Raw genomic sequence first — 18,510 nt, forward strand, 5'->3', positions numbered from 1 at the left:
GTTGTAAACAAAATACTTCAAACAAAAATGTATGAAGAAAGCCACAAGGAAGTTTCCTTAAAGGATGAAAAAAATAAAAGTAAATAAAGGAAAAAACGCTACTCCAGACTTACACCTTTCAGCTTTTAATCTGGATAGAGGACACTGAAGTGTATTTCATGAAACCTACCATTATTTTTCCTAATGTTATCAGTGTTACACAAAGATATATCGATATTATGTCGTATCCCACATATTATGAGTGATGGTCTAATGACTCAAGACACACAGATTATTAAAAACAGATACTTTAACTCAGTGAATTTCAGTTAAATAAAAATTAATTTTGAATGGAATTACTACATATGGACAGTAGGTATTTTTTCAGAGACAAAACTAGTGGACAAGATGCAGGGACTCCTCAAAACAAGCTAGAAYAGAGGTTTGTTTTTACCATATTTGCAAGCTATTTTTCCTGCCAGCACATCATTTGCCATCATCTCCAGAAACTGAGTATCTAAGAATTGAAGCAGACCACCCAAATATGATTTAATTTCAACAATCCACATGGAAAACAAAACAGTTCAAGAGTCTTGTGATTTTCTCATTGTTCCTTATGCCTGTTTGACTGTGACAGAAATTCAAGGGCCAGTTTTCCTGCTAAAAAGATTAAGCCAAGGACACTAATCATTTGGCCCGGTCTGTAATGTCAGAAACTAACAGTTAGAGCCATGATAAAAAAAATGAAAAAAATGGAGCCTCTGTGGTTACTCACTAGCCCAACACAGAGCTATAACCTGACAAGGTAGCAGCTTGAAGGCCTCCAGAAAGAATACAGTATCTCAGGGATGGTCTTGATSAAATACCTTGTCAATCATCTTATTACATTCCAAGTAAGATGAGTGAAGATTACTGTCCCACAAAGATGAACAACTAACAAAACAAATGTTGACAAATACTTCGTGCAGATGGCATTTATAAAAAAGCACACACCCATTACAAGGAAGAGCAAGAAAATACTGCTCACCAGAATGACAAGAGGATAAATGACACATAGACCTCTAAAATCTCTGCTTGAAAATAGCATGGTTGTATTACRTGTAATCATATCTCTTTTAATCCATGTTATTTACATTACACATCCCAGGAAGGCTACCAACATAAAAATCATTTTTWCAAGGTTTAAGACAATTAGGTCATAGAAGATCTCCCTACCTCAATATGGAAGTGTGAAGGTAACAGGGCAAGATCCAGTGCCAACGAGTGGAGAAGGGATGATGGTCTTATTCAGACTGGATAAAAGTTGGTGCAAAGTCTCCAGATTAATGCCTATAAATGAAAAARCATAAAACATATAAGGAATCCTGAAGAATGTGGAATAACACACCTAAAGAAGCAGCTTATTAATAGCATAGAACAAAAAATTTTTTTTATCTGTTTTCAGTTCCAATTCAGTCAACATTTCCAATTGTTCTAGTTTACATTCTCATTTCAGACAACTGAAAGCTGACATGTAATATGTTTACTTGATAGCTGCATTCTGTGTTCTACACAACACACAGTCGCACTTTCCAAGGCTGCTTAATGTACAAAACTCAATGAACTCCACTGAGTTGGCCCTGCCAATGGAAAACTCGCAAGGTTGTGTGTACTCCATGGCCCCCTCTGACTTGTCTGTGAGCAAAAATGGAAGTTTTTTGGTGTTATTTGTGTCTCTCAACCACTACAGCCAAGCACCATTTCTTACGTAACAAGCTACCTAAGGAGGGAAAACAAATGAAATGAAGAGTTAGGAGAACAGCCAGCTTCAGGACCAGCTTTCAGCTTCCCGCCAAAAAGTCCCACTTTCAGTTCACAACTTCAGCATCCAGATGGGTCACTGCACAAAAGGCACCACGTGCTAATGCAACCCGTGTCGAAGCCCCACGAGACACGTGGCCTCTGCCCTTCCCATGGTGGCTCTTGGTACCATCACAACTCTGCAGCTGCCATGAATTTCTGAACAAGAATTTCAGAAACCTAGCAAAGGAATGTTTTCCTCTCCTCAATTTTTCACTCCCCTGTGCACCTTCTTCTATATTTAAATGCATTTTACTATTTTCTTCCCTGGTACGAGTCCTATTTAGCCATGTGAATTTAAGCCTCCCCCGCGTGAGAGGGAGGAAAAGCAAACAGCTCTCTAGCATGGCCTCGAGAGAGAAATGTGATGGTCACACCGTCGCGGGATCGCTCCCAGCCGAGCGCGGAGCCGGCCAGGCTGCGGGTGGAGGTCAYGGGCAGAGCTGCCAGGTTAACCGCGCTCCTCCTGCAGCCTGCCTTCAGGGGCCTGCGCCCGGCCAGCGCCGCCGCCGCGGCACGGGGCGTGCCGACACGCGGCACGGGAGAGTCGCAGCTCCCACAGCGGGTACGAGGCCTGTGCAAAGGCGCTGATTCAAGCTTGGAGCTAAATATAAGCAACGGAATAAAGTAAGCTATTTGAAATAAGAAGATACCTACAGAAAAATGGAAGTTGTTTCCAAGCAATGAATATAGAAACGGACGTTAAGTCTAGCATGAGAAATGTAAAATCACAATAAGGCAAGCCAAAACACGCTGTGAAGAGCAACTGTTTGAGTTATGAAAGCTAATAAAAACTTTCCGAACACAAAAGCAAGAAGCCTGTCAGTCACCCAGCGTAGCTGATAGATGATCAAGGCGTAAAGGGAGGAATTAAGGAAGATAAGGACATAGCAGCAAAATTAAATTAATTCTTTGCACTGATGTTCACTACGGAGGAGGTCAGGAAGGTTCATATACCAGAGTAACAAATCACCAGAAGCAGACAGCATTCCCTCAAGAGTTTTAAAGCAGCTCAAACATGAAATTGCTGAACTTCCTTTCTTTCTTAGTATCAGAGGATTGGAAGGTGACAAATCTCTAAAAAGGGCTTTACTAGTGATCCTGAGAATTACAGACCAGAAGTCAGATTTCCATAACAGGCAAAAGAGTAGAAAACTGTTAAGAAAAATCTGAATTAGCAGGCATGAATAAATATGGCATGCTGGGGGAGAGTCGCTAAGCCACGGGATGAATTCATACCTATAAATCTAAGTTCCCTGACAGAGGCAACAACACTGGATATGGGCAATTTGGTCTGACATAGGGGAATCAGATTTTCTAAAAGCTCTGCAGAACATCCTTCACTAAAGGATCTTAAAGAAACTAAAGGGTCACAGGATAAGGAGGATTAAACCGCTCGTGAATTCRTGATAGAAAGATAGGGAAGAAAGGGCACAACCCAAACATCAGCGATGGCGGGGACCCAGGGCTCCAGCACGCTCCTGAGCGTCGGAGGAGGAGGAGATGGTCGAGCAGCACGCACAGAGTAGCGTTTACACACAGGGTTATTCAAGAAAGTCGAATTTAAAACCAGCAGAGTTCTTGAAAAATCTCACAGAATTCAGTGACTGGGAGATAAAATGCAAATTCAGTTCCCTAGTTAAAAAGATTCTGGCTTCAGCTTCACAGGACGGGCTGGGGGAACCAGCGGTCACTCAGGCAGGCGACACGGAAGCCACTGTGGGTACCGCCTGAAACCGCAACTCGGTATTCAGCAGCGGTTCGAGAGCACAACGGAACGTTAGAAATTATTCAGAAAAACACAAAGAACGAAATAGAAAAGGCAACGATGACATCGTACGATCCAAAGCGTGCCCGCGCCCGAGCACCGCCAGCACTTCTGGTGAACGCGCGCACACGGACAGAGCCGGGCGCTCGCCCAGAGCCCGCAGGGCAGCGCCGAGGGGTCGCTGGAGGCGGCTGGAGGAGGGCAAGCAGGGGAAGGGGCTACGACATCCGCCCGAAGAATCACCGCAGCAAAAAGCCACCGGACGTGATGCGGCTATTCCCTCATTCTCACAACGCAGTACGTACCACATGGGGCACCCGATGGATTTTCCTGGCACAGAATGAAAATTAAATACCTTTTCTTATAATATATTAAAAAAAAAACAACTATCACAAAATTTTGCAAACGCCAGAAGGCTATCATTTCAAAAGGAGGTTAAAGAAATTAATGGAATACATAAATGTATGTGTATATATATAAGTATATATATAATATATTAATTGATCAGGATTGCTTGAATACAATCTACTGCTGGAAAATCTCATTTCTTTATCTTTCTGATCTCTCACCTTGAACTCTGAGTACTTCTACTTGTACTCTGCCCAAATGGAACCTCCTTAATARTAATGTTTCATGCCTGCTTTTTATGGTACTCTTCCAGAGTTTTCATGGAATTGTGCTGCAATTCAACTGTCCTTCTGGGTTTCCCCAGTCCCATCAGAGTCTCTTAAAAGAATCAACTCTTGCCAAAGAGTAATGTAATCAAAGCCCAAATATTTCTGCAATCTCAAGTCTTGGACGGTGTGAAAAGTCTCTTCCCTAGCACACAAGACAGATTTTTACGCAATTTAGTAAATAGCATTCTTTGGAGACCAATTTGATACTAATGTCACTTGGTCTAGTGCGAGAGGAAAGATTAAGTCCCAAGTCTGCAGGTTTTTTGCAGTAGTATCCCCCATCCTTGGCAGCTCCTTAGAGGAACAGCACAGAAACAGAAAACTAAAACTTCTCATCCTGGCCATATTATGGGATTATATTCAGACGTTAGCTGAGGGTTTTAGGATAAAGTCCCTCAGGCTCTGGAATGATGCTGGAGACGAGACAACGATCCTTTTGCTGCCAACGGATTAGTTACAGAAGAACATGTTGCTCCATCCTCTGACAGATTAGATGAAAGCGGAGGGAAATCTCTCCTCCAGGATTCTGCCACGGATGGGAGGAATTCCCCGCTTTGGGTCACAAAAGAACYCTTCTGGCCTTTCTGTTGCTTTTAATCGCCTTTTGACTGCCGCTCCTCGGGGAACGTTTGGTGCGTGCAGGCAGGGACGCCAGCAGCGTTTTGGGCAGCGGGGCCCCTGAAGGACACCCCGCTCCCCCAGGACTGGCAGGTCTCATTCACAGGGACCCGCCGTGGCCTGTTCTCAGCATCCCCAGCCACTGTAACCTCCGAGAACAGGCGACTGGAAGACCCCAGTGACTCTCACTGATCAGGTGGAGCACGCGCTGGATTTCTGGATTCGTCAGCTGGGCAGCACCTGAGCAAACAACTCAAAAAAGGCAGACGAATGCTTCATGAAATACATCTTTTTTTCTGAACTGTAGGCTGATTCTTTCTTATTTATGCTAACTCATGACAAATTATGAACTGTATTACCCTGTATTTGGTAAAACAAGAATAATATTTTGGTAGCTCTAGAGGTTTTTTTGTACTCCATTGCTTATGCAGGTAGTCACACACTTGGCTGGACCCTTGTACCCTGTGTAACAGACACACAAACATAGAAATGCCATTGATTTAAGCGCAAGACCTTGCTTCACTCAGCAAATAAAGTCATTTTATTGAGCTCTGGGATTAATTTTTGAGGAATTGTAGAAGGCGCGTAAATCCTCTGCAGAACCTCTCTGGCAGCCCAGGAAGCCCTAGGCTGCTACGCTTGCCGAAACCTCCTTATCAAACGCCACGTCCTGCTCCAAGGGCGACTCGGGCGGACTGCGTCCCTCTTGGCTCCGCGACCACACGGCGATGCCAAGCACCGGGGACCGGGCACACCGGCAAACAGCCGCTGGCTGCGGAAGGGAGATGCCTGGCCAGCGCCCCACGGAGGAAAGCTACTGTTGCAGTATTTCAACAGGGCCGCTAATTATTAAGTTTTAAATCCTAGTTCTTATCCCATTAGTTTGGACAATAAATGGGGCTTGACCTAGAGAGAGCAGGTAGTTTGGCTTCAAGAACAGGACTTTTGATCTGTAATTGTTTTTCAATGACTGTATCTTTTCCATGTTATTGCTTTACACGACTAGGTTTTGTACAATATTGAAAATCAATAAAAATGCAGAAAAAAATATTTTCCCCTTAAAAGTTAAACAATCTCGTTAGGATTCTGGCACTGCTATTTTAAGCCAGCCTATGTTTTCCTTCCCGCGCTCTAGAACGGCCACGGACTATCTGTACTACCCCACCTGCAAGAAACGGGGCCGTGGTTTGTTCGAAAAAGAYGATCGGAACGACCTGCAAGACGAGCCCGTGTCCTCAGGGCAGCAAAGCGCTTAACCGTAYGCTTAAAGCCACTACTATTTTGGTCTGGTTCAAGGTAACTTTACCCCTTGACCACAGCAGSTTTGGTTTATAGCGACAGAGACCAAGGCCCCAAGTCCCCTTCCCGAAGTTACAGAGGARAGGCACGGCGGGAGGGGACAGCGCGCCGTGCCCGCGCGAGCGCGCCTCCTCCGCGCCCCGGCTCCTCCGCACGGCTTTCCTGCGCTAAGGAGAGCGAGCGTGCTCAGGAACAGCCGCCACCACCAGCGGTGAAGACGACAGCGCTCCTCTTCCGGGCTTTCCTAGCTACACAAACTCAAGTAGAACGAAAGTTAGAAAACAAATCTACTTCCTTTCAWCTCCAGATTGGGATTGGGACAGAGATGCTACAGGAGGTAACGAGCACGAGATGAGCATAGGGTAGCTACTTAAAGAGATTAAGGGATTCACTGCAGTGTAACCGATCGGACTAGCGGCCTCRTCGTGGCCGTTAACACCGACGGGAAGCGGAGCCCAGTCCGCTGTAGCACTCACCAGCAAAATCAACCAGAGACCAGTGTCCAGCGCGTGACACAGGATGGCAAAAGGCAGGAAATCCACAGTTACATGCAACACCTGGATCAAACTGACCACTGACTCTTCCACCTTTCTGAGCTTGTTTCGCAGCGTAATGTTACCAAATTTCTATAGAGAGACGCAGAATGACTGCTGCTTATTTTTGGTTTGACGACTGACCATAAAAACAGCAGCCTTCAAGAACTGCTTCATATTAAATGAGAAAAAAAATTTTTTTTTGTCCTGAAAAAAAATTGAAATATTTTGTTCAGGAAGAATATTTTCCTTGAACCAAACAAAATATTTTGTTTTTCAAGAATAAAGAAAGCATTCAGTTTCCACACAAAATGTTTCCAAACAAAACAAACAAGAGAAAACATTTGCATTTGTCTAAAATAACTTCATTTTTGTTTAATTGTTTATCAAGATAATGTAGTTTTACAAACTGTTTACAACTGATTTTGGTAAACACATCATTTCCATGCATTTCCTATACCACTGCAAGAGACCTTGTACCCATTTTCCCTTAGGTAGTGTTGATCTACTTTGTAAATGTACTTCGTGGAGATTTTTTCCTCATACTAAAAGCAGATTTAAGCTACGGTGATAGAAGTGTAACTACGTGTCATGTTTTTGGCTTAGAAGTATAATACATGTAAAATAAAAAAAAAAAAAAAAAAAAAAGTAAACCTCAGTACACACATATGTAACACAGATTTGTACAACACGCCGTGCTGGTGCAGTGCTCTTTCCAACGCAGCTCAGTCTGCTGCCCTGCCAACACCGCGGGGGCCACACGTCCAACGCACGGGAGGTGGGTTCTGCAYACTCTTTCCTAGAAAGAGCCTTCTACAGATAAGTACTAAAACACAGTGGTTTATAGCATTACACGCATTTTGCCAAATCTTCAGCTATGTGCATAAACATGCACATAGTATCTTCTGAAGTTAGCCTGATTTTGTCACTTCAGGCAACGATAAATCCAGCTCCACAATTTGGAATTCTTCAAGAATTAAAGTCTTCTATAAACATATCATCTAACTTTATTATTGTATCATAATGGTTTTTAAATAACTTTGTAATATGCTCTATAATCTTTTTAAAAAGTGCTTATTACTGTACTGTCACAGTTTCATTCACTATTTAACAGTCCAGTCAAAGCAACAGATACAAAGGTAAACACAACTGAAAAGGTACAGAGTGTTAAGTGGCCCCTTTCCCAGGTTTATAACTTGTTTTTCCAAACTGCCAGCTGCTCTGTAGACAAGCTGTACTAATTGTGGGACAATTTGTGTATTCTTAAACTAAAATATTTTTCAGTTAAAGCAATGCATAAATTATTTATTCATTTGTATTTGCATTTAAATAGTTGAAAAATGTCCAAATTAACTGCTTTGAAAATTGTTCCAAAATTTCCCCCTAGGCTGTGACCTTGCGGCCTAGTTTAATCTCAAAGCAAATTGAAAGAAGGGTTTATAACTAAAACGTCAAATGGCTCTCAATGTGCTTTGCTTCAGAGAATTGACTTATTCTTTTGCAAACTCAGCTAAGATTTGGTTTGAGGCCTAAAGCTTGGTTTTCAAACATTGTGTGTGTGTAGGGGGGGGGAGGCGTCCACCAAGTAACACAAATCTAGTGCTGACAACTCTCAAGGTTTTACTGGTGAGGTTTTATCTTACACCTTTTGTTGGCTTTTTTAAAGCTCCTGCTCCTGAACTCACCCAATAACGTAAGAAGTTCAGCCTTCACTTTAAAAGATGTTTCTAGTTCTCATAGTTCTGGTGAAACATGTTAAAGGATTAGAAACCAGAATACAAATGAAAATAGAAAATACATTAGAAGTTCTAATTGTGTCAAAGTCTGAGATATAGGGAGCTCAATGCACAGTCATGACAGTGTTACTATTTTGCATCACATCTGAACTTGCATATACCTACGACCATTTCTGCACCCAAGCCTACAGTAGGGTCTCTCACGATGTCCCGGTCTGGCTACTGAACCCAAAAGCCAAGTATCATTTTGTTAAAACTCTTATGGCCAGTTTAACTGTACAAAACCTGCTCTTTCTTCTTCCTTTAGCATAAATCTGTTTTCTGAAGATTACTGAAAGATTAATCAGAAAATTAACTCTTTACATCTCCATTGCAAGGTAAGCTGGCGAGAGAGAAGGGAGAAAAAAGAATCATCACAATCACAGAATCAGGGCGGCTGAGGTCAGCAGGGACCTCTGGAGATCATCTAGTCCAACCCCCCTGCTCAGCAGGGCCACCTACAGCATGTTAGACAGGATGGTGTCCAGGCGGGCTTTGAATATCTCCAGAGAAGGAGACTCCACAACCTCTGTGGGCAACCTGTTCCAGTGCTCCGTCACTCACGTCGCTGCTCGTGGCTGCACCGTTACTGCACTGCAATGCACATACTACCTTGCACTGCGTATTATAATATATGACTGTGTTGCTGAAACAGAGGTGAAAAGGAGCTGTCGTGCTGCGCACAGCATAATTGCTATTTCTTTTATATAAGAGTGCATGATTCTTTAAAAAAGCCTTTAGAGAAAACATGCCAAATCCACCCCCCAAACACTCACATGTCAATTTACATAAAACAAAACCAATTTACTAAAAATGCAAAAATATTAAAACAGATCTGAAAAGCACGTTAAGCATTTCGGCTGCTCGTAAGTATCGCTTTAAAAACKGACAACAAAATGCAGGATTACATGCCGATCAGGAATGTAAGAGCTGGCTGGTAGTTTAGGTGGCACAGAAGGGTGGCAGGAAGGAAGCAAGGTAAAGCACTGGCCAGTGCCACGGGCCGTTTACTGAAACTGTTTCCTGCTTGCATTTTAATACTCTCGGAGTCCTGCATTTTTTTCCAGCTATCACCTCGGTTCCCACCCAGCTGCAGGAACTGGCTCGCGGGCTGCGTATGTGTGTACGCCCAGAGCAGCACCAGCGGGGTATCGCTGCACAAAAGCGGGCACCGAGAGCCAAGGCTGCGTCTTTGGTGCCTCACCGGCTCACGCAGCACGTATGCATCTTCTGTAAATAACCCTCGGTTTTCACATGGATTATTTAGACTTTCTGATGAAACTGCAGAAATGTCAGTGCAGAGCGCGAGCACCCAATCAGGCAGCCGCTCGCCGACCCCTGCCCCTCGTCTTCAGCACGACCGCTACTATCTTCAAGGGGAAAAACCCTCCTCGTCTCGTTACACCTTCTTTACGATCGAGGATTCTGTTAATAATGACTCCACAGATACACTAATGTCACCAAGTCCCACGAGTACTGAGCCAAGCCGACTCCTTCGGAAAGGGAGAAAGTAACAGAGGGAAGCCGGGGAAGCCCGCAGGGGGGTGCGGGTGGCCGGGCAGGAAGCGCTGCCCCAGACCGCCTTCTGGCCGCCCTTTGCAACGGGGCGGCCAAAGGGCGGCGTGCCAGACGAGCGGAGCCTGGGCACGCCGGCCGCAGCGCGCCCCGCAGGGGCGGCAGTCAGGGACGAGTCGCGGGCGCTGCCGGGGTGCTGCCGGGTGCCCGCCGCCACCGGGGCGGGGGCGGCAGAGTGCGGCACGGCCCCACGCCGCGGGCCCCCGCGCCGGCGGGGAAACGAGCTGCCGGCGCTCGGGAAAAAGCAGCCACCTCTGTGGCCCGCGCATACGGCCGAGGCTATTTCTGTCTCTGCACAGTGGGAGCAGAAGCGACAACCAAAGGCAACCGCCCACTCGTTGTGGGCACTACGCAAACATCAAAATAGGACGACAATCTCTGATCGGAGGCACGAAGATCTTCTGCGGCTAAACTATTAATATCCAAAAGCATCAGAACTTGAAAAGAAAACCCAGGACAGTCTGGTCAAGGCCACCTGCTACAGAACATAACATAAAACCGTGCTGTGATGGCAAGGCAGCACTAACGGCACTCACACAGGACCCAGCTGAATGTCAGAACTGTCAATTGCGTTCAGGGSATTTGAAAATGGATTAATAAATTTGCAAATAGTCTTAAGTGGTTTCAATAAAGAAAAACAACACGGAAAGCTAAGTCAGGCCTGCTGAATCCTGGCTGACTACGCATCTGGGCTTTTTCACCAGCTCTGGGTACAGCAGCTGTTTTGTTTCGCACCTGGACGAATTTGGGGAACGGTAAAACCTCGAGGGCGAGACGAGGTGTACGGTCAGGCGCAGCATCGCAGCCTTTCCAGAGCTGCAGCCACTACCGCCAAGCGAACAGCGGAGGGGAAAGAGGCCAGCCGCCGCGGAGAGGAAGGGCCTCGGGGGGCCCCAGCCTCGCGCCCCGGGAGCCCCCGCTGGAGCTCCCGCCCTCCCTCCGCACTGCCCCACTGGGCGCCTCTGGGGATCTTCGCTGGTTGTGAGACCACGCGACAGCTCTCCAGCAATACGTAGTGCAGAGAATATAAAGCTAGTACTCTGGCAGCACCAAGGGAAAAACCCAGCACCTTAGTAACTTCACTGCCGAGCCGGTTAGAGGAGATCGGCTCTCTCCTGATGAGAAGCTCACGAATCCAGGCGACACTGCTCCTCGCGCCGCCTCCCCGACGTACGACCGCCGCGACGCGCTCGCCGCCCCGGCAAGCGGGCACGCCGGCCCGGACCGCCGACGCGTCCAGAGCCAGCGCGCCACGCGAGCCCACGCTCACTCGCTTCCCAAGGTAAGCTCCCACCAGCGCTAAGCTGAACGTGGGGAGGGATTAAGGAAGTCAGCAGATACCGTCTGTGGAGACGACACCAGCGTGGGAAAACTTTCAGGAGAGCGCGCCTGGCTCCGTGTGTTCGTTTCTGCTTTGCTTTATCACGTTACCGGACGTGGAGCCCTTGGCAGCCTCTCACCGTTCACTCCGGGCCACTGTGGAGCACGTTTGGCATTACTAGCATCTCCTGATTAACCCAAATGGATCAGGACATCGCGGTGCCATTTAAAACCTAGTGCAACATGGAACTTATCTGACAGACAGCTGAGAGGCTTGAGAAACGCTGACTGGCACTGGTAAAGCTAGGAGGAATAGGGAATCTATTATTAATGGCAGAAGAAGAGGTGAAATCAGCTCTGTTTACAGAACAGCTCAGGAGCTGCCTCATGACCATACGTAACAGACAGGGAAAATACAAAATGATGCTGGAGTCTGAGCCCTAGAATTTAGGCTCCCTCTTTCACCCGGCCTGTTGAGCCCAAATACTGCCATGTGCTGCATACGACAGTGTGCATCTGTCTTTATAGATTTTTTTTTTTTTTAAGAAAAAAGCTCCTGTACACAACAACTTACATACATACTGAGTTAACTGATCAACTAGTAAAGCAAGCAACATACAAAATGTAAGACTCGAGTAGGAGAGGTGAAAAGGGGGCAAACAAGAAAGTAGAAGGTTACTCCTTAGGAAGCCTTCTTCAGGCTCCATCAATATGTCAACTTCTACAGGACTGCACCATATCACGAAATACCTCTCACAACAGACACAGCTTGTGGAACAATTCCGTAGCAGCGTTAAAGTGCCATTTAGTCTCATCCGTACAAACAAATCCATATTCAACTCCCCTGACAGAGATCCTCCAGAGCATTTGATCTATTAAAATTTGTATTTGGCAATTACTTCAGTTTGCTTTGCTTCTTTTCCAGGTTTTATGTTCAAATTACATGGATGGAGGATCAGGCTTCACATAAGAAATCTATTTTTCTGGTTTGTACCACTGTTAGAACATATATTTTAAACCATGTGATACAGTTGTCATCATTTTGATTGATAGGTTCACTTTAGCCCAGCCTCTCCGTGCTTTACAGAGCAAAATCTGACTTAATCTACTAATTYCTAGCTTAATGTAAACAAAGCACGTGACACATTAGCCACTTTTCTCAACTCACTACTGTAAGATGCTAAAACAATTCTAAGGYTTGTGTAAGTATTTATGCAGAATGCCATAATCCAGTTCCTACCACCAGTTCCTTCCATTTCTTTGGATGAATCAGTTATTATCTCTMTGTCTCTGTTTCCTAATCCATAAAATGGACATACCAATTTTGATCTCAGAAGAGGTAGAAGGATTAATTTGTCAACAGCCGTAAGTATTATGCAAGCGCKAAGTGCAATCATTTCAAGTGCTAAATACCTCATGATGACGGCAGATAGGAGTAGGACACCAGTGAGACTGCAACGCTATTTTTTTTCATTACTATGTAGACAATGCTAGCCCTCAAAGTCTGCTAGGCATAATCAGAAGAAAACACGTTTCCTACTCTGACACTGTGTAATGTAAAAAGTCAAAGATGAAAAGAGGGAAAGGAATGCAGCATACAAAGGAATCTATGTAGTGACAGGTCCCAGCTTGTTATTTTAATTAAAAACACGCTAAATTCTTTTTGTCTCTTTCAGCCCCCTCATCYGAGCTCTAAGCTTCAATTCCAGTGTCCACATAACCTTCCCTAATCATCCAACTCTCCCTCCACATAAAGGAGCTATTCAGACCTAAGGTAACACAGGAGGGATTGGGTATGCTGAAGAATAACAGTCTTATAAAGCAGGCAGAACTGAAGACTGGGAATCTGACTGATCCAGCAAAAATGCCTTTCCAGAGCACACTATAGATGTTCTACCAACAGGACTCCTTGAATTCTTGGACCTCTGGTGACTTACAGTGGTGGACACTATTGGACCCCCCCTTCACCTCAACATAGAATATGTACACTGTATTAAAAAACAGCCTCCTTTCTCAGAGGATCCTGGCACGTCTTCAGATGGACCTTCAAACCCCCTGACCCAACTATATAAAAATGCTATTTTATTATTGATAAGGGAGTGAGACAAAAAAGCATCATGCCAGTCTGAATCCTTCAAGAGTTTTGCARGGGTCAGAGACTCCCACCTTCCCGAGCCTCTTAGCCCTTCCTGTTGGCTTGCCCAGACACTTGATGGAAACTTTTGAGAGCAGCTGACCGAGCTCCACTCTCCGACTGCCCCCAGAGCCCAATGGATATTCCTTCAGATGTCTAACAAGCGTTGAACACAACTGAGGTTTAGAAAGACACAGAAATCAATACTGCAGCTTCCACTAGTCACGCTGAGGGATTAGCCGTCCCAAGGAAAAGCACAGACAGTTGAATACGAGAATCATGACTCCGAATAACGCTAGAGGTTTGTGAAGCCAGAAGGCAGCCTCTGGCCCTGATAACCTCCAGCTAGCCTGGAAAGAAAAGGAGACAGTGGAAATGTTCGCTTACAGCTTCCTCCCCTTTGTATCCAGAGGCAAGTGCTGGCCTCTGCAGATTGACTACGGCACACAGGAGGGATCACAGGGTGCAGAGGCAGCAGGAGCATTTGGGGTCCACACTGTCACAGTGAGAACTATGGAGCCATGAGTGTTTTCCAGGCTGCTACAACGCCCCGTAGCAGCTGGGTGATACATTTCAGCTCTGGAACTTGGAAACAAACAATCTCAACAACAAATGCTAGAAAACTCCTCTCCTGGTGAGAGGAGTTAGAAGCAAAGACCTGACTCCTTTAACTCTGAACCAGATTTGTAACAGTGTGAATGGAGAAGGAGAAAACAAGAGAAAACTGCCCAACCTGTACCACTGCCAAAGGAGGCTCCACAGACCTCYGATTACAGAAGAGATCCTGGATCCTAGGCCACTGCTCACAAATGTCTCTGTGTCTTAAGAAACCCAAATCTTCTTTTATCTGGGAATGCTGCAAGAATAATCATTTTTGATAGGTAGAGACAGGGTTAGAAAAAGCACTCCGATAGCAAATTCAGTGTTGTTTTTAACACAGTTAATATCATGTAATTTTTTTGTAGTTTTATCAGCTGAAATCTTGTTGCTTCCTAGCGCTCTACTTTTGCTGTTTTGATTGCTGTATTAGGACTCCAAAAGCTGCAGGTATGAGTTCTTCTTTGTACTTAAATTGTCATAGATGAGAAAATAAGGACTACAGATGAGAAGGAGGAGGAATTAAAGTTCAGAAAGCCTTCAGGGTTTATTCAAGCATCTTCAATATATTTGCATAGTTTGACAGAGGTCTTTAACGACCTCTAAAGTCTTTAACATTTCTGAAGTTTACAGGCCAGTATAAGGTTGCTAGGAGCACTGAGCGAATATATACTGTCAAACTCATTCCTAAAGCACCACACAGTAACAAAGTCACAGTTTGCTTAACTGCCCAGGAAGCAACATTGATTGTCCATGGAACTTGCAATATCATTCTGTGAAAGCAAATGAATTCTTTACAATCCAAATTTCACCCACGGTGAGAAAAGAGCAATGAGACAACAGAGGCATAGAAGAGCAGACAAAGTTCAAATAATATGTAGAAAAATGCCTTGAGGTAATTTTAGGTCACCAGCCTCTAGAAAGGACTATTCTTTTTTATTTAACTTTCTGGTTCTTTTCAATTGAATTAACAGAGGGAAAAAAAATGTGTCAATATTTCTGAGTTTAGTAGCTGAACAGATACAGCACAGAAAGTTAGAAAAATGCCACTTATTTATATCTTCCTGAAAATATGCCCAATTTATGACCTGAACACTTATTTCATTTTCCACAACTATTCATATTCCTGATACATCCAAAAACTAAAACCAAAGATGAGGCAGAAGCAAATACTGACAAAGATGCTCAGAGAATCTCCCTCCACATTTCAAGATGGTCACTGATCGTTTAGATAACAAAATTTATTTACCATATGTGAAATTCAAATCCATGACCTACAACAGTAAAGGTCAGCACCCTGTTGCCTAGTCACGTACGGCCTGCAGAGAACGAGCTCACAACTTCAGCTCAAAGCTTCAGAGCTGCTTCAAACTCACTCTAGTTAAGGAAAGCCTAGTAATTTTGAAGGTGCTAATCTTTCTCTTTTTTTGGGGGGGGGGGGGGAGTGGCAGAAAAGCACTTAACAGTAGGCATGGTGGAARCCCACGAGAAACATGCCCGCCCTGTCTATTCCTGCAAATATGACTGGTGAACTAGGTTCTTGTTTTGCACTGTAGTAGACTGGTACAGCCAAGCACTCATAGACATTGTACGGCAGTTAACAGTGGGGCTGATTCCTAGGAACCTGCTCTTTTGCCCCAGAGACTGCCGCAGAAGTTGTGCTATCAGCCCATGGTCACCCTGTGGGCTTTTTGCTTGCAGGGTCAGCTAGCTGGGTGGCATGGTGAGACAGCACTATTTTAATCTGGCCACTGATGAGCCTATTAGACACCTGGTAAAGCCTGCAGGGTTGTGAGACAGTCTCTTCCCTTTCTGTCTTAGACAAAACTGAGGTCAAATTGGTGTGCCTCGGCCTTAACATATTATTGCATGCTCAGATCAGTCTCCAGCAGAAGGAGTACATCTTTCTCTCATGAGACCATCAATCTGTCCCTATCCCCAGCCCCCACTGTTCCTTCTTCTATATTACCCTAAAATATGAGTGCATGTGCTTGCCCCTAGTGTTTCTGCTCCCAGAAACCACCCTTTCCCCTCCCTCCAGCGCTCCTTATCTAAGGCAGCGTGTCACTGCAATTTTATGGTCAACATTACAGGCTGAAGTCCTCCTTTGAACCAATCAGACTGCCCTGAATACGTTAAGAGAGAATCCAGGCTTCCAGCAAGGAGCTCGCTTCCCGAGCTGTGCTGCCTGACCCCCTCCACCAGCAGCCATCATAAATCTGCCTTACCTGATGGGAGATGGGCTTTTTAGGATCTCTCAGGGTGCTTTGAGGTAGCACTTCTATGAACTCCGTGCCACAATAAATAATGCTACCTGCAATATGTCTTTGGGAACGTGTCAGCAGCTGCTGTCCTGCCATGAATTTTTATTCTTTTGCCGTCTGGAAGATAGATTCCAGATACAGCATTTCCCCGCACTTAGTGTCAAATCTCTTTACCCCTTTGCCCCGGCAGAATGACAGGGACCACAAATAAAATAAAATAATAAAAAAGAAGCATAGGAAAAATGGCCTGAGAGCAGAGGGAAAGTATTAAACTCACCTCTCTGCAGCTGAGCTTCAGAGATGACAGCAGTGACTACAGGCAGGGGCAATATGGAATGGGAGGAAGGTAGTTTTTGTATGCTGCAGGAAGATTTCTTCAGAAGGCTTCTACAGAAAAGAATCTAAAGATAAAATTGCTATATAGAGAACAATACACATGGAACAGGAAGACACAGGAACATGGGTGTGTGCGCCATCCACAACACTGCCCAAGCAGTCGTGTCAGAAATGGGGAAATACAGTACTTGCCCCAATACAGGAAGTTTTCTATGAAATCAATCTTTGTTACTTTAGATAAAACGGTCATACAGAAAGACTAATGAAATGGTCTAAATGTGCAAATTTTGCACTGCAGATCTGATACTAAAGTTACAGTGGGAAAGGAGGAATGCTGTAACAATTACCAATGGGAATTCCATGCAAAAAGAGATTGCAATTGGAGTGAGAATCTTGTGTTATTAATGTGGAATGCTAAAAAACAATGCTGAACATATTCCAGGAGACGATACTGGGGCCAGCAGCGTTTAACRTCTCATTAATGACCTGCACAATGGGTCTCAACATCCTCAGCAAGTTTCTRCGGGTGATGCAAAACTGCATGGAGCACCTGATACACCAGACAGTTGTGCCACCATTCAGAGGGRCCTTGACAGATTASAGACACGTTCCAACAACAAAGTCATGAAGTTCAACAAAGGGAAACGTGAAGTCCTGCCCCTGGGGAGGAATAACTCCATGCACCACTGAAGGCTAGAGGCCAACCAGCTGGAGGACAGCTTTGCAAGGAAGGACCTATCCACCAGGAGGTGGATGACAAGTTGAACATGTGCCAGCAACGTGCCCTCATGGCAAAGGCAGCCAACAGTATCTTGGGCTGCACRGGGAAGAGCGTTGCCAGTAGGCTGCGGAGGGCAATCCTTCCTCTCTACTCAGGACTGGTGAGGCCACACCTGGAGTGCTGTGTCCAGTTCTGGGATCCTGAGGCCAAGAAAGACATGGTGCTGCTCGCAGTGAGTCTAGCAAAGGGCCATAAAGATGATTAAGGGACTGGGAGCATCTGCCATAGAAGATGAGAGACCGAGAGCTGGGATTGTTTAAGTTGAAGAAGAGGAAGCTGAGAAAGGATCTTAGAATAGACTTAACAAGAGGAAGGAAAAAACTTCTGAGCCAGACTCTTCTCAGTCATGAGAGCAGGAATGTTGGGACTAGGTATCTGCAGAGGTGCTTTGCAACCTTAACGACTCTGTGATTTACCTGAGCAACCTGGGCAACCTAGGCTTTACTTTTTGTTTTCTGGTTACAACATATAGGACTTCAGTAAACTACCAGTAAAATAACAAAATGCTAAAAAATAATAATAAAAAAAATCACCAACACCCCCCCACACAAAAAACAGGTAAGTAAACTATTATTAGTTGTACAGTTCAACTGCAAATATGAGAAATATCTTCTCAAAYAGTAGTACTAATTTACCTGCAAAAAAAAGGAACTTAATATGGTCTACCTCTGTAAAAAAATTATGAGAAACAGTTCCAGCTAGATAGGAGATCACAGTGCACCAAACTTTCATCCTCTCAGTTTCYCTCTTCCAGCTTAGAGCCTTACATCAAAATAGAACAATGACTCTTTGCTTTCCACTTCTGAATATCGGATGGGCTGCAATGCAATCTTAATTTGAAGATATTATTTTATTTTCTTCTTATSGAAGTACTTGGTTTCACATTCCTTACATCTAAAAGATACTAGCATAAGCACTCCAGTAGCTTCACATGAGTATGTCCATGCCCAGCTCTCGCGTACAAAATGCTAAACGGCTAAACGGTCCACCAGTACGTCACTCTATTGTCCAGAGT

General features: G+C 44.8%; 1 protein-coding gene across 1 annotated transcript in view; it reads right to left on the minus strand.

Moving 5' to 3' along the window:
• Positions 1-1,129: 1,129 nt before the first annotated feature.
• Positions 1,130-18,510, minus strand: part of LOC146595429 (uncharacterized) — a 440,719-nt gene continuing 423,338 nt past the window's right edge. Inside the window, exon 6 of the mRNA XM_085305746.1 lies at positions 1,130-1,308. The gene's annotated coding sequence lies outside the window, so the exon portion shown is untranslated. The remainder of the gene's footprint in view (positions 1,309-18,510) is intronic.

Source organism: Rhea americana, unplaced genomic scaffold (assembly GCF_003343005.1).
Source record: "Rhea americana isolate MKP2758 unplaced genomic scaffold, rheAme1 scaffold_226, whole genome shotgun sequence".
In the NCBI taxonomy this organism is placed as follows: domain Eukaryota; kingdom Metazoa; phylum Chordata; class Aves; order Rheiformes; family Rheidae; genus Rhea; species Rhea americana.